Consider the following 17,715-nt stretch of genomic DNA (forward strand, 5'->3'; position numbering starts at 1 on the left):
AGTGCAATCTTATCTGGGAGCTTCCATCAACACTCTCAATGCTCTAGCCACTCCAAATATAGCCAGGATTCACAATAGCCAGGCCACACTATTACAATTTCAACTCAACCAATCATTACCAGCCAACGTCTTCATGCAACTGCTGGGAATGATGGCATCCTGCGTTGCAATCGTACCTCATGCAAGGCTTCACATGCGTCCTCTGCAACAATGTCTAGCGAGTCAGTGGAATCAATCACAGGGGGCCAAATGTACGACGTGATTTTGCATGGGCAAACGGGTTTGCGAACCCGTTTGCACATGCAAAATCACTGTTGGCCATGTACAATTCCAAAATAGCGAGTTGCAGTTTATTTGCGACTCTCTATTTAAGAATTGCAAGTCGCAATTAGGAAGGGGTATTCCCTTCCTATTTCCGTCCACAATGCTATGTGTGAATGTTTTGTGACCACAATTGCGGTCGCAAAACACTTGCAAATGACCACCCTCTTTAAGAGGGTGACATTGCAGTCGCAATTTCGAAGGGGTCTCCAGGGTACCCCTTCCACTTTGTGACTGTCTAAAAATATTTTTAAGGGCCGTTAAAGAATGAAACAAGAACGTTTCATTTTTTAAAAAAAATGCATCCCGTTTTCTTTAAGAAAAACAGGCTGCATTTAAAAAAAAGAAAGAAATAAAAGCTGCTTTATGAAAAAACAATCCCTGAGCTCAGCAGGCCACCATCCCTGGTTGGGTTGGCATTCCCAATGGGCTTGCAATTTGCGACCCCGACCTAGTGTTGGTAGGCAGTGGCAACCATCGCTCGCTGCAGTGGTGGAACCCTCAAAACTTAGTAAAAGGGCGGCCTTTCATAGACCCGATTCCACAGTAACCGGTTGGGGTGCCCATCTTCAACATTACAAAGTCCAGGGGCTGCGGTCGGACAAACACAAACGTCTCCACATCAACTACCTGGAACTTCTAGCAGTGTTCCTAGCACTCAGCTTTTCTCACCCAACTTGTAGGCAAGACTGTCTTAGTTCGCACAGACAACATGACAGCAATGTACTACCTACAGAAATAGGGAGGGACTCTCTCTCTCCAGCTGTCGCACCTTGCACAAAGCATTTGGGATTTGGCGATTCACCAAAATATCTATCTCCTAGCAGAACACCTCCCAGGGGTAGACCATCAGATTGCAGACCTGCTCAGCAGACACAGGTAGCAAGTCCACGAGTGGGAACTTCATCCCCAAGTTCTTCTTCCCTACGTTCAAAACGTACATTTTCCACAGATAGATCTGTTTGCCACAGTGCACAACACAAAATACCCAAACTCTGCATCCAGGTTCCCACACCAAGCATCCGAAGGCAATGCCCTATGGATGATTTGGTCAGGGATATTTGCTTATGCTTTTCCGCCTTTCCTGCTAATTCCATTACTAGTTCGGAAGCTCAGACAAACGTCCCTCACATTGATCTTAATAGCCCCCACATGTTCTCGTCAACCGTGGTACTCTCATCCTTAGAACTCTCAGTGGTTCCACATCAAAAGCTACTTATCACATCTTGTCTCCTCACTCCGAGCCATGGAGAAATCAGACATCCAATTCCCAGAGAACTCAACCTAGCGATTTGGCTCCTGAAGTCATAGAGTTTGGTTATTTACAACTACCACCAGACTATATGAATATTCTCAAGGAAGCTAGAAAGCCTCCTACTAGAGCATGTTAAGCAGCAAATGGAAACGTTTTGTTGCATATTGTAACAACAACAATATCAATCATCTTGATGCGTTTGTGCAGAACATCATTTGTTAACTGTTGCATTTACAGCAATGTGGATTCACTTACACATCCATTTGTTTACACCTGGGAGTCGTAGCTGCATACTTGCAAAATAGACAACACCTATCTCTCTTCAGAGTACCAGTGATTAAAGCCTTCATGGAAGGATTAAAAAGAGTTATACCGCCAAGTATTCCCCCTGCTCCAGAGTGGAACTCAAACATAGTCCTTACCAGGCTAATGGGCCCGCCTTTTGAACCAATGCACACATGTCCGTTACAATTCCTGTCATGGAAAGTTGCTTTCCCCATAACGATAACCTCACTAAGGAGAGTTGATGAACTTCAGGCATTACCTATACAAGAGCCTTTCTTTCAACTTCACAAAGACAGAGGGGTTCTACGTACCAATCCTAAATTTCACCTTAAAGTAGTTTCTGCTTAGGGGTACCTTGTGTGCGATATCAAATTAAAAAAACATATCATTAGCAGTTTCACTATTAATTGAACCATCGGAATTCTTGTATAGAATTTATGTGCTGCAATGATAATAGAGCAAAAGACACACAATTGATGGACGGAATGCAGAACAAATCAAAACATTCACCCCCAGTCAAGAGATCTGGGTTGAATCCATCATTATGCTCGTTGCTAGTTTTGCCGCCATCTTAGGGAAGGTGCTGGGTGACGGTGCATTTGGCCGGACGATCCCACCCCCAGTCAGTTCTTAAGGCGCCTCCTCAGCAGCGCATTTCATTGACAGAGCGCTTGTCTCCTGAGGTGGAAGCCGGGAGCAGCTCAAAGATTTTTTTTTTTTTAATTTAAAATTGTTGTTGTAATATTGCTCACATTGCTCATTTTGCACATCCCACTTACCCTTACCCATTTAATTTAGTGGCCTTGCCCTCTGCAGCCTATCAGGCACTGGGAGGGGAAACTGATTGATAGTTTTGCCGCCATCTTAGGGAAGGTGCTGGGTGACGGTGCATTTGGCCGGACGATCCCACCCTGAACAGCAAAAAATGACATCACACTCTCGACCGCGCAGCGGACGATCGCAGCGGGCGTGCCAAAGGCGCGCATAAGGCAAGCCCGTCTGCGCCCGTCCGGGCCCAGGGCCACACTCCCTGCCCAAAATCTTCCTGACAGAGGGCAGCTGACTTACTCCAGCCAGGAGCTCCTATCGCTAAGGCCCAGTGCTAAATGTCCCATTATCGAGTTACAGAAGGAAGTTAAAAACTGTCCATCCTGCTCGCGCGCTTTTGCATTCGCATCTATCGGGGACCCAAACCTGTCCCAAAACCAGTCCAAGATACCAAATCATAGAAACACCACTATCAAGGCTGGCTTAATCAATGTCAGGTTCTTGGTTAAACACAACATCCACACAGCGGAACTGATTGAAAGCCAAAAAATTGACCTACTATTTGTTACGGAAACCTGGGGAGATGAAGCCTCGGATGCTGATCTGACCTTGGCTATCCCCGAGGGCTTCTCCATTTATAGAGCCGACAGGAAAATGAAACGCGGGGGAGGTTTAGCAATCATAGCAAAAGAGGGGCTTAGAATCAAGAGTTCAGAAAAAGGGAGTAACCCGGACTGTGAAACCCTGATCTTTCAGATTAAGATCACAAACAATTACACGTTCAATGGCCTATTAATTTACAGACCACCCAGTGCCAAAACGCCTCTAATTGAGCTACGAAGTCCGTTCTTAGAATCTAGTGTGATAGGCCCTGACTACACAATTCTAGGAGACTTTAACCTACACTTGGAGAAAACTTCTGATCCCAAGGTAGCTTCATTCAAGGATGCATTGGCAAACTTTGCCTTGGACCAAAAGGTATACCCCGACACTCATTGTGCTGGCCATACCTTAGATGGTATTTTCACCTCATGAGCCTAAACAAAATTGGCACTCTCCAGGTTCCATGGTCAGACCACAAGCTGGTCTTCTTCCTATTAGAAATTAAAGAAGACACAGGGAGGCCCGCTGACATTTTTAGGAACACTACATATCCCGACTGGTCAAAAGTCAACCCTCAGGCTCTTCTTGACACACTCCGCTCATCCTACCCAGTTCTTGATGCGGACAGCAATACAGCCTGTAAGCAATTTAATGGGTGGTTGGATGCCGCAGTTCAGGTCACTTCCCACAAAGGAGAGTGACTTTCAAAGGGAAAACCCCCTCACATCCATGGTTCTCAGAAGCACTGAAGGCACAGAAACAGACGTGCAGAAGGGCAGAGAAAAAGTGGAGAACCAATTACGACACCAAGCTCAAACAGGAATATAAAGCAGTCCTAGCCAGCTATAAAAAATTAACAATGACGGAAAAAAGGAAATACTTTGTGCAAAAAATCAATGAGTCAAAAAATTCTAGTAAAGCTCTCTTTGCCACTGTAAAAAAAACTATCAAAAATTGGAAACAATAGTTCGGAAGCAATGTCGTAACACATTGGGTGAACTCTTTGTCAACAAGGTATCCTAAGTTTATGATTCCTTTAAAAGTCGCCACCCAGATAACGCAGCCCAGGCTCTCTCACACCTAACAAATCTAGCGGAACAATCAGCCCAATTCACACTGTTCCATTTCATCCCTCCTACAGCAGGTAAATTCGGCAAGAGGTGCTTACCACTAATTCAGGCAGTCCAATGGACCCTTGCCCGCCTAAAGTAATGCAAGTCCAATCCATACTACACAATGCCACACGATTCCACTCAACGTCATATAATTTGGAATAAGAGCTGGGTAACAACGCAGTCACGCATAGCAAATGTCATTTCTTTTTACAGGAGGCTTTAGAGGTGGGGCTTCTTTATCTATTTCAATACCACGGGAGGGGATTGGTGTGGGAGGAGTGTGAAAGGGACTGTGTGTGTTTCGGGAGGGGGCGGGTTGAAGAACACAACACGCTGATGTCACGAGGGGGGATATTTCAGCCAAGCGTCCTGGACATGAATAATGTCCCAACTGTGGGTAGCATGAAAGCGGAGGGGGAGGCGGGGCTTTTAGAGATAGATAGAGACGGAGACAGGATGGTTGGAGAGGGTAAACAATCCCGTGACCACGAAGAGGCAGAGTTAAGAGGGGTTTGAGGGACAGACTGCCAAGCACAGAGACAGCTCACTGGGTAGCGGCGCACACGCCCTGTGGCCACAAAATACCAGAGAAACTGGCAGCAGTAGAGAGAGTCGGGCACAGAGACAGCCCCGCCTACGGAGGGCGGTGGAATGCTGGTAGCTCACAGACTAGTGGGCAGAGGAGGGAGCGCTAAATAACACTACGTGGGTAGCTTTGTAGTGTAGTTCCTATATTCCCAATAGGCATCTGCGCATTGGAATAATATAGACACCAGTGTAGACCTGGAACTGAGGTCACCTAGGTCTCTGCTGACTATATTAGACTTAAGTGTTTACCAGCTAGCTCAGAGGTCACTAGAAACTTTCTCGAATGTGCAAGAGGGTTTTACGCCTCCTACTTAGACAGGAAGGGATTAGTTTCTGACACCCATACAACATGACAACTTTGCATCTCCATGAGTTATGAGGGAATCTCCAGAGTCGTGAAAAACAATAGAGGGGATGTTTCACTCAGTAAGTTCGTGCATGCTTAGTTTCACCAGAATATTAGAGAAAGAGAGACGGGCGTTTCAATAAAAGATGGTATTTATTAAACAGTCTGTTTTCTCGTACATGAGAAGTGAATTGCTACGATCACAATACTTGTCATAAAGTAAAGTGCGTACAGTACAAAGAGTAGCATAAAATAATATTGTAAAAGCATAATATAGTTTCAGCCATAAGATGCATCTAAGACGGTTTAAAATATATACTGTAATAAAATACGAAACTTCCTCAACTGGTGCTTCTAAGTTACGCCTACCCCGGTGTACCTAACCTAAGTCTAGTACTGGGTTGAAGTAAGTGAGAAGTACTTTAAGTTAAATCGTTTTGCTAAAAATTTATAAAACCAAGAATTCTCTCAGCGTCTAATCAGCTCCATACCTTATCTAGAATGCGAGAGGACTTGTATCTCACTCGGAACTCTATCTCCCGGCTTCCCGCGAGAGCAGTCGGGAAACACCGGAGCTGGATTTCTCGGCTGGAGAAAAGACAGCGTCTATCCCAGTGCGTCGGACAGGAGCGTCGCCTTCCTTCAGCTTCAGTAGGACATCGGGCGTGAAGACGGTCGATCTGCTCCATGAATACCACCGTGTGTTTTACTGGAAAAACCTGGGCATATTTATACTGTACAGGTGCCTGGCTTGATGTCAAGAGGTGGACAAGTAATCGTCAATGTAGACATGTTAACGTCAATGTAGACAGGTTAACATCAAGGTAGACATATTAATGTCAAGGGTGGACATATTAACGTCACTATATGCACGAAGTGCGTCTATCTCTCCATGGGTCGGGTACAAATCAATACTGAAGACGTGGGTAAAATCCCCCGGGACTTACAGTGGGCTGATTTTGTCTCAGAGCCAGTTTTGTACTTTCTAGGGGCTTGGTGGAAGAGGAAACGCCATGTAAGGAGTGCGTCAACTCTTACTCTAATATGGGCTTGATTCTAATGTCCACATAGGGGTTTGAATGATTGAATCCGTTATCGGGCATGAATCGGGCAATTTAGATTAGGGACCTAGATAAGAACATGACAGCTTGGGGTGCAGAAAGAGAGTGCCGTAGAAGATGGGTCTTAAGAGATGCGAACTCGGCTGTTGAAAAAAGCCCAGCGCTGATCGAAATCCTAAGAGGCGTACCAGGGCATCATAAGAAAGCGGGGCAGAGTAACAATGGATGAGGGAAGGACGGGTAACAGAATACGAGGAAGGAGGGCAGAGGGGCGGCAGGCCACAAGAGGAAATATGCTGGTGAGGAAGGAGGGAGAAGCACAGAAACGAGCGAGAAAAGGGGCTGGCGAGGGTGAAAGAAACGGTCAGTTCACTCGGAAGGGAGGGATCGTCGAAAAAGGGTTGTGAAGGAACAGCATACGAGGACAGAGACGAGAACAGCACAAGCAGGAAGTGGTATAAGGGAGGGGGTGGCAAATGGTGAGCACTGTCGCGGCCACTTTGATGTTCTCAGTGCCACGCGGCTCACTGAGAACAACAAAGCGGCCGCGAAAGTGCTCCCAATGGCTGCAGGCTGACGAATGGTGCACGCGCACAGCGCACATGCACTGTATCTCATCCGCCTGCAGCCTTTGGGAGCACTTTTGAAAACCCCTTACTAAACTCTCACAGAGCAACGCATGTGCGTTAGCTCAGCGAGACCTAAAAAGGAACAGGACCTGCACTACACTCCCAACATGTTCCAGGAGGAATGTTGCTCCATCAGGTGATTATCAGAAGTTTGATAACAACAAGAATAGTGCACAGAGGGAGTCAAATGTTGAAGTTGAAGAGACAAAAAAAACTGAGATTAAGAAAGGGAATAGAGAAAGAAGAAACAGGGGAAAAGGAAACTTAGAGTTATAGGAATCCTTACCTGACAGTTATATTATATTTTGTTCCTCCGAGGGTGGCAGCCACGCTGCACTGCCTGGTCATCACCAGAATATCTTGAAAGGAAGTAAAGAAATAGTTTTGCTTCAGACGATCACATTTCATCCCATCTTCCAAATAACCGTCCTGAACTTCCAAAACAAAAGAATCTCTTGTTCTCTGGACGCCATTGCCAAGCAACTCTGGTTATGAATAAATACTTTTTTTGGTTCAAGAACCACGATCCTTTGCTGGGAAATGTCTCTGTGAATATGGAGTGCACCCACAGTGTCAGAGAACAAACCCTAACAACCCAGTCCACGTTTTCATAACCCCCATCTTTCCATTTAGATCCCATGAAACTTGCAAATCAAAACAATCTGGTTCACAAAAGGCATGTTAAAGTCCTTGTACATAATTCTGTCCACCATTCATAAATAATTCAACCAGACTCTTAGATTTTTCCAAACCATGTTCTCTGAGCAACTGCAATTCTAGCTCAAGCTGATGCAGAGTTCGAATGAATGAATGAATGAATGAATACGCACTTATATAGCGCATGACTACCCGGAGGCATCCCAGCGCATTAGACAACCTAGTCATTACTCAACGGTTCAGGAAAACAAAAAGGTCTTTAAAAGTTTCCTGAACCTCAGATGGTTAACTTCCAATCGGATGGCATCGGGAAGCTGGTTCCAAAATTTCGCAGCCTGTAGGGAAAAACGTCTGCCACCCATACGGGTCCTTTTGATCCTAGGGACATTCAGAAATTTCTTATTGCTGGACCTTAAAGTCCGTGGAGTTTGATGGAGTTTGAACATGGGTTGTATCAAGGCAGGTCCGGAATCTATCATCGACTTATGCACAATAGTCATAGCCTTGAACCAAATCCTTTGTTGCACTGGCAACCAGTGCAGTTGACGTAATGCTGGCTTAGTCAAGCTCCTCCTAGGGATGTCCAACGGCAGACGAGCCGCACAGTTTTGGACTGTCTGCAGGATTTTTATCGTTCCCTGAGGGGCACCCAGATAAACTGCATTCGCGTAATCAAGCCACAATAGGATCAGGGCCTGCACCAGGTGTCGCCTGGCTTCAAACGGGAGGAGCTTCAGGAAGGACTCGTCCATCCAATCGAGTACTTCACTTAGGCATGCAGAGAGATTATTACAAGCAGAGCCCTGACCAGAGTGAAATTACTAACTGGGTGTCATCGGCATAAGTGACCAGTTGCACCCCCCTGGGCAAAACCACCTCAGCCAACGGCCTCATGTAGATGTTAAACTGGTGGGACTGAGGGAGGCTCCCTGGGGGACGCCGCAGTGCAGGGGCATCTGGGTTGAAATTACCTCCTCCTCAAAGACAGCAAAAGTTCTGTCCGTGAGAAAGGAATGAAGCCATTTCAAGGCCACACCAGATACCCCTATGTCACTTAACGTTTGAATCATGACTGTATGATTGACAGTGTCGAAGGCTGCGCTTAGGTCTAATAGGATGATGGCTGCACAGCTTCCAGCATCCACAGTTTTCCTGGCTTCTTCGACCACTGCAATGAGGGCGGTCTCTGTGCCCTGTTTGCGCCTAAAGCCCGTCTGGGTGGGGTGTAAGGATTTGTGGTTTTCCAGGAAGGTGGAAAGTATAGCGTTCACATGTTTTTCCACCAGCTTACTAATGCCCTGCAGCAAGGAAATGGGGCGATAATTTGTCCAGTCCTCCGGGTCTAGATTCGTTTTTTTTTAAAATAGCCTTCCACTCGCCTGCTTCCAAGGAGGTGGAACAAGACCCGATGCCATGGAAGAATGAATTACCTCCTGAATGACTGGCGCCACCGTCTCTGATACCCTCTTAAGAATGGTACGGGGAGCAGCATCGGCGGGGGACCCGGACTTAAGATTTCCCTGCAGTAACTGCAGTGTCGAGCAGTCGATCGGATTAAACTCCTCAAGCCTAGTCATCACAAGAGGGGGAGGGAGGAGTGGTACCGGGTCAACCTGCTGAAACAAGGAGTAGATTTTGGCCACTTTAGTAGCAAAATAATTTGCTAATTCATCGCAACGTTTATGTGCGAGTAGTGGCTCACTGAATGCTGACCAATGGGAGCAACAAGGCATCAATGTGTTGGCGCTTTGAATTTATAAATTATTTAAAGGTGTGATGCGGAGGGTCAGTGTCTTGTGAGCCCTACAGGACGGCGACCCAAGGACTATAATTTGGAATAAATCCTTCGCAAGACAAAGCTTAGAATATTGAAATGTTGAGACCTCCATTGAAGTCAACGGAGCAGCAGCAGCCTCTAAAAACGGATATAGGCCCGCTGCTCTCAACATCACAATGTCCTAAAACACAGCCTCTGCCTTTCTCTTTCCCCTGCCTCTCCAAAATATATGGATTGGGCAGGAGAAGGCAGAGGATAGAGCCTGCAGCAGGGCACACAAGAGCCTCCCCCCCTTCCTCCTCGCAGTGTCACTGGCGTCTAGGAAGGAGGTGGGGTTCTGCTCATCTCTTGCATCTCTCCGGCTCACCTGAATGATGACAAGCAGTTTAGCCGAGCCCAGGGAGAACCAGGGGCTGACTTCAGCCTCTTTTCACAGCTATTGCTGTAAATTTTCAACAATTAACCGCCATGGTCCTGCATGCAGCTGTTAACTGTTGAACATTCACAGCAACAGCTGTGAAACAAAGGTTTCAGAGTACCGGAAGTGTTTCAACCCCCTCGGTCTCTGGGACACCGTTGTTTTATTAATGAACACATTCTGCCCTCATGGGGCAAACAGTGTAATGACCTTATAGTTAGCCGTAGCAGGCAATACTGCCCATTAAAGGATCGCTCCCTTGATAAAGGCCATTGCCTTTGGAGCTACAACAAGCTTCAAAGCTATATTAAAGGTTTCAAATAATTACTGAAAGCATAAACATGGTTACTCAGTCAGAGAAATAATTATCATAATATTTGCAGGAGGATCACATAAAGGTAACTGCTAAAGTATATCAAAAGCCAGAATCAGAAATAACTCTATCTGTAAAGTCAATAGACAGACCACAACAACAAATGTGTGCTAAGAAATAAGAAAAACTGTTTCTATAATATCAAATAGCAAACTGCCATAGAATTTGCTTAAGTAAAAATCAAGGAAAAGTTCTTAAGTACAAAATCAGTAAGAGGATTGACATGTAGTTTGACTATAGGAAAACTGTAAAATAAAACAATTCCAGGAAATATCCCAAAACAGTACATTTTATAAGTTTTAAGACAGAGAGAACACATTATTGACATGGTTCATGATGAGGTAAAAATGACAGCAACCAATGAATGTTCATGAAAACATGGCACAACAAAATGTAGTTAAATAAACCACACCTACAAAATGAATAATTAATTGTGACTCTTCCCCTAAAAGCCACAAGTCATTTTACAAGGTTATTCCCTAACATAATAACTGGATCTTAATCACAGTTTAAGTTTCTGGCCATTCATAATTGACCCAATTTGTACGGGAACATTTGCTGACAGCTCATTAGTTGTTTATTAGAAATAACCGAGGCTAGAGTTAACAGCTCGGCACGGGCTCTGCTAGCCTCGTATCTGTGCAACTGAATTTTTTCAGTCGAGCTGGGGGAAGCTAGTTCAAAAACTTTCAGTTCCCCTTGCGGAGTGCCCCAGGGGTCCTCTTTAAGTCCAACCCTTTTTAATTTGTATGTAGCCCCATTAGCTGAAATCATTAGGGCAGCTGGCTTCACACCGGTGTCTTACGCCGACGACACCCAGATTGTGGTGTCTATTAGCAAGGATGTGAAAGAGACAGCGGAGAAATTCAGATCCTGCATGGTACAAGTCAGACAATGGATGCTCACCAATTGTCTGAAATTGAATGGGGATAAAAGTGAGGTTCTGGTGCTAGGGGGTGATCCAAACATCTGGTCCCCGGAGTGGTGGCCTGATAGCCTGGGCAGCTGTTCGGTTCCAGCAGAGAAGGTCAAAAATCTGGGTATGACCTTAGATATCAATCTTTCCTTCGACGCCCAGGCCAGTAAATTGGCTTCGGCAGTCTGGTTCATTTTAAAAATGATTAAAAAACTATTGCCCTTCATCCCAAAGGATGCCAGGAAAAAGATGGTAACTGCCCTTGCCCTGTCTAGGATAGACTATGGGAATGCCCTGTATGCCGGAGCTAAGCTGCAAATTCTATCAAAACTTCAGCGCCTGCAGAATGCAGCTGCAAGGCTGGTGCTAGACATTCCTAAACACGAGCCAATTACCCATAAATTTAAAATCCCTGCACTGGCTCCCTATCGTCAAAAGGATTCAATTTAAATTACTGTGTCTGGCCTACGAGGCGCTCCAGGGGTCTGGCGCTCAGTTCTTAAAGACCCGTCTGAAACAGTATGAACCCTCCAGGCTTCTTTTTTTCCAGTCAAGCCAAATTGATCGTGGTGCCCAGATTCAAAAGAGCCAGATGGGGAGGCAGAAGTTTCCTTCTACATACAGCAAAAGTTTGGAACCTGCTTCCAATTTCTATAAAAAACAGTCCATCCCTGCTTTCTTTTAGAAAAGCAGTGAAAACCTGGCTTTTCACGGTAGTCTGCTAGAGGGCTTGATCAGGCCAGAAAACCTTCTTATGTCTTAGCGCCAAGATGCCCTCGGGCATTCGCGCGCTCTATAAAATAATAAATCAAATCAAATCAAATTAAACCTGCACTACTTTCCCAAGAGGGGTGGGTTGGGAGCTCCCGTCAGTCTGACTGTGGAACGTGTAGGACATTTATTGATTAAAAGAGATGCTGGATTACCATTTACTTCTTAAACAAAAGGGCCGCTCTGGGTGACCTCTAGGACTGCACCAAGCATGCAATCCTTCTCCCATCTCAGGCACAGTCATTGAGTCTGATTCAGTCCAGTAGAAACTCCTAGTGTAGATGCAAGTTGTGAAAAATCCTTATTAATCACTGAAGAATTTTGTTGAAATCCTGAATTTGTTGAGAATTCGACATTCTATTCTGTATTGGGCTGTGGGGCCATCAGGACTGAAGGCATGTTCCAATTGATCTGCCTTTGATTCTGCATGCTCGTAACAAAGGCCAGTTGGGCTGGGACCATTGACTGTGACATCCCATTGTGTGCCGTCTGATTCATGTTTCAGTTTCCCAGGTTCCTGCAAACATCGCAAGGATCATCTCTTATTCTGCACATTATTAGTGTTTGAGGTATTTAAATTGCCAAAACATCTGTGTTGGGTTTATATCTGTATATATACATCTGTTTTGGGTTTATATTTATAACTAGAATCAGAAACAACATTATTACACTTAGCAATTCTTCTTACATTCCACAATTTTCCATCTTGAGTAATTACAGAATTACTAAACACTTTTTTGATTTGTATAGGTTTACCAAACTTACATGACCCTTTCATCATCAGACCTGGTCTCATAATCCTTACCCAATCCCCCACAACAAAATTATGAGTTTTGACCTTCCATTTTTTACAGTACCAACTCATGGTCTTGTGTTGCTTTGCTTCTACTCTCTTAGCTGTATCATGTACACATTCTTTAATGTCCAGTTTACCTTGACACTTATTCTTAAACCACCATGGACACATTTTTGAAGCTGGATCTCTTCCTTTGAGTAGTTTAAATGGACTAAGCTCTGTTGTTGTATGGGGTGTAATTTGATACACCCACAATCTCTCTCTTAACTCATTCATCCATTCACCACGCGTTCTCACCACATCTGTTATATATGACTTCAACACCCTATTAAACCGTTCCACCTGGCCATTCTCATGTGGTTCATATAATGATGTACACTTGTGTGTAATACCATGTTCCTTTAAGAAATTCGCCATCTTTAATGATTTCAATTGCACCCCATTGACCGTAACTAACACAGAAGGACAACCTTCTCGAGCAAATATCTCTTTGAAAAAACAATCACCGCATTGGTAGTGGCATTGGGTACAAATTTTACTTCTGGCCATTTTAAGTGGAAATCAATCAACACTAGCGCATATTGTGAATTTTCTGGTAAATTCTTAAATGGGCCTGAAATATCAAAGGCTAACTTTTGCCTCGGCATGTCTGGCCACTTAACAACCTTTAAAGGTGGAACATTAGTTTTTAGAATTTTCTTACTCGACACACACTCTTACATTCTCTTACTGTCCTATCTATAAATGCATCCATTCCAGGCCACCAAAAGAAACTCCTAATCAACCTCTTCATAGAAGATATACCGGGATGTGTCTTATGAGACAACTTGAGTATGACATCCTGTATACCTTGTGGTGGAACACATTTGCCTGACTTAAACAAAAAACCATTTTCCCATTCCAATTCATCCGCCACCCTTGCAAATGGTAAGAGCTCTTCTTTAATTAATTTTTTTTTAGGCCATCCTTCCATTATATATTTTTTAAGAGTACTCCACCTATCCTCTATCCTGACACAACTGTCCCACTTCTCCTCTGTAATCTCTTGAAAATAGTCACCCATCACATCAGCTATAGTCACAATAAATTCTCCTTCCTTAACCACATCCACCTTGTCCTGTTCACACAGCAGACGAGATAGAAAATCGGCAGTGACATTTTTCTTTCCTGGAACATACTCTGTGCTAAAATTGTACTCCTGCAATCTTGATGATAACCTCGCAATCCTGGCAGAAGAATACCAACCGCCACCTGTGGACAATATATTAACTAGCGGTTTATGGTCTGTCCTAAGGATAAATCTACAACCCCACACATATAACCTAAAATGTTCCACCGCCCACACACACGCGAGCAATTCTCTCTCAATTGCTGCATATTTCCGTTCACACTCGTTCAATGTGGGTGAGGCAAAAGCCACGCACAACTTCTCTTTTCCTTCTCTTTGGGACAGAATGCCCCCTAAACCATATAAACTGGCATCCACAGTGATTATGCACTCTTTCTTCATTCTAATGGGTTTCAATGTAGGAGCATTAATTATATCCATCTTTATACATTCAAAAGCCTCCTGTTGTTCATTTGACCACACATTTTGTCTTAATAAAACCCGCAATGGTTCCATTTTAGTCGCAAAATTTTCCACAAACTTACTGTAATATTCACACATACCCGTGAACGATAACAACTGATCCTTATTAATAGATTATGGGGCTTTAACAATTGCATCTACATTAGTCTTCTTTGGAACAATTCCATTTCCAGACAATGTGTGACCCAAATACTCGACTGTACGTTTGAAAAGATAACATTTGTGTGCCCTCAATGTGAGACCATGGCTCTCTAACCTTTTGCAACACTTCATCTAAATGAAATACATGCTGAGTTTCGTTCCTTGAGAAAATTAAAATATCATCCTGGAAGCATTTGACAAATTCATCCAAATCTCTAAATATCTGGAACATCACTCTTTGGAACACTGACGCGCCGACGCCAGGCCAAATGGCATTCTCGTATATTGGTATAGGCCAAAAGGCGTAATTAACGCTGTGAGTTTCTTTGACTCCTCCTCAAGTTCTATTTGGTGGTATGCTGATCGCAAATCTAACATTGAAAATATCTGGGCTCCCTCAAACATTGATACAACTTCGTTAATATTTGGCATTGGGTGACAATCTATGACAATATTAGAGTTGAGAGCTCTAAGGTCAACACATACTCTCCATTTTTGATCCGGTTTGCGGACCAAAACTATGGGGGAAACCCACTCAGCCGATTCAATAGTTTCAATAATGCCCTCATCTGATAATTCTTTAACATATCCTTCAATTCTTGTCCTACACTAATTGGAACTCCCCTAATTTTTTGTTTGATAGGTGTGGCATTTTCCTTTAAAACTATTCTATGAGAGAAATCCTTTAATTTCCCTAACTTGTCACAAAACACATTCTTGTAACTGTTTACCAATTTCTTCTCTTTATCATTACAGTTATCGTTGTTACCAATGGTGGCAATCTGATTATATAGTGTATCATCACATAAAGAACTTAAAGAACTACCGCCCCATCTCACTCCTCCATTCCCTGCCAAAGTCATTGAGAAAGCCGTCAATAATCAGCTCGCCGCCTTCCTTGAATCCAACAATTCCCTCGACCCCTCACAGTCTGGCTTCCGAGCCAATCACAGTACCGAAACCGCCCTCATCGCAGCTACAGACAACATCCGAACGCTACTGGACAACGGAGAAACAGTTGCCCTCATCCTACTCGACCTCTCCGCCGCCTTCGACACAGTCTGTCATAGCACCCTCATACAACGCCTCAGCAATGTCGGAATACAAGGAAAAGCTCTGGACTGGATCATCTCGTTCCTCGCCGGAAGGACTCAGAGAGTACGCCTCCCCCCATTCAAATCAGAGGCCACCGAAGTCATCTGCGGCGTTCCACAAGGATCATCTCTCAGTCCCACCCTCTTCAACGTTTACATGAGTCCAACATCCATCGCGCGACAACACAACCTCAACATCATCTCCTACGCAGACGACACCCAGCTGATCCTCTCCCTCACCAAAGACCCAAACACCGCCAAATCCAATCTACACGAAGTAGCCGAATGGATGAAGAACAGACGTTTAAAACTAAACTCGGACAAAACAGAAGTACTCATTTTAGGATCATCCCCCTCTTCCTGGGACGACTTATGGTGGCCACCGGCCCTGGGCACAGCACCCATACCTACAGATCACGCACGTAACCTGGGCTTCATACTAGACTCCTCCCTCTCGATGACCAGACAAGTCAACGCCGTCTCATCTTCATGCTTCAACATCCTACGCATGCTCAAAAAAATCTTCCGTTGGATCCCCACCGAAACAAGAAAGACAGTCACCCACGCACTGGTCACTAGCCGACTGGATTATGGAAATACCCTTTACGCCGGAACCACAGCCAAACTACAGAAAAAACTCCAACGCATCCAAAACGCCTCAGCCAGACTCATACTGGACATCCCCCGTCAAGCTCACATTTCCGGTCACCTGAAAGACCTCCACTGGCTCCCCGTCAACAAGAGAATAATGTTCCGTCTCCTCACCCACGCACACAAGGCCCTCTAGGACCTAGGACCCGAATGCCTCAACACAAGACTGTCCTTCTACACACCCACCCGCCAACTACGATCATCCAATCAAGCCCTCGCCGTAATTCCACGCGTCCATAGATCCACCGCTGGAGGAAGATCCTTCTCCTACTTAGCGGCCAAAACCTGGAATTCTCTCCCCACTCACCTCCGCCTTACACAGAACCACCTCTCCTTCAGAAAGCAGCTTAAAACCTGTCTATTCGATAAGTAATGCACCCACCCTCCCTCAAGCGCCTTGAGACCCTCTGGGTGAGTAGTGCGCTATACAAATTCCTGAACTTGAACTTGAACTATAAAGTGACTGGTTCTTTTGCTCTTGGATTCAATATAATTCCTAGTTTATATTGATCACGCCATCCCAGGACATTAACCCCTTTCCTTGCAATGTACAGTTTAATATCAGTACTCCTGTGCTTAAAACAGATTCTCACTCCAAAGTAACCCTCAACTTCAATCTGATTGCCTTCAAAACTTTCAGCCAAAAAGTCAGATGGTACTAAATTCTCTAAACACAATTGTTCAACTGCTCTACAAAATATTGATGTGTGATAATTGTCCACTGGGACCCTGAATCTACCATTAACACTATGTTCACTCCACAAACTCTAAAATCACTATTAGGTGATTTCCTAATATAATCAGGAACTCCATCAATAATAGAAACAACAAAACATCTATCTACTTTGTCTGTTTCATGTACAAGATTAGGCCTGTTTACTTCATTATTCGCAACACATGACACCGCACCTCTGGAGGGTGTGATATTACGTCTAATGTCCCGACATACACTTGTGAAGTGCCCTACTCTACCACAGTTCCTACATTCCTTGTTGATTGCAGGACAACCCGGAAATGATGCTAAATGAGACTTATTGCCACATCTAAAACAAACCGCATTGTTCCGTGTTGACCCTTGAACATTCCTGTACATATTAGTGTTCGAACTTCCTCGATAGTTGTGTTGGAAACGTGTGGGTTGTCGTTGCATTTGGTTCTCATTTTTTGGTTTAATATAACAAACCTCCTCCTCTGCCATTTTTTATTTGCATTGTCTTTGACAACCTCCATCCATTTTTCCGACTGTTCTAATGCCTTTGCTTCTGAAATTGCCTCAGCCAAACTAGGATTTCCTAAAACCCATAATCTTTCCTGTATTGTTTTATTTTTAACATGTACTATGATTTGATCTCTTATCATTTCATCCGTTAACAACCCAAAATTACAATGCAAAGATAAAGATCTCAATCCTGTGAGGAAGTCATCGAAACTTTCATCATATTTTTGCTCTCTAGTATAGAACTTGAATCTGTTTAAAGCAATACTTGTAACAGGCTTAAATCTTTTTTCTATTCTTAATAAAGCCTCATTATACACATTCAAATTATCACCGCTTCCAT

Source organism: Lissotriton vulgaris, chromosome 1_1 (genome assembly GCF_964263255.1).
Source record: "Lissotriton vulgaris chromosome 1_1, aLisVul1.2, whole genome shotgun sequence".
In the NCBI taxonomy this organism is placed as follows: Eukaryota; Metazoa; Chordata; class Amphibia; order Caudata; family Salamandridae; genus Lissotriton; species Lissotriton vulgaris.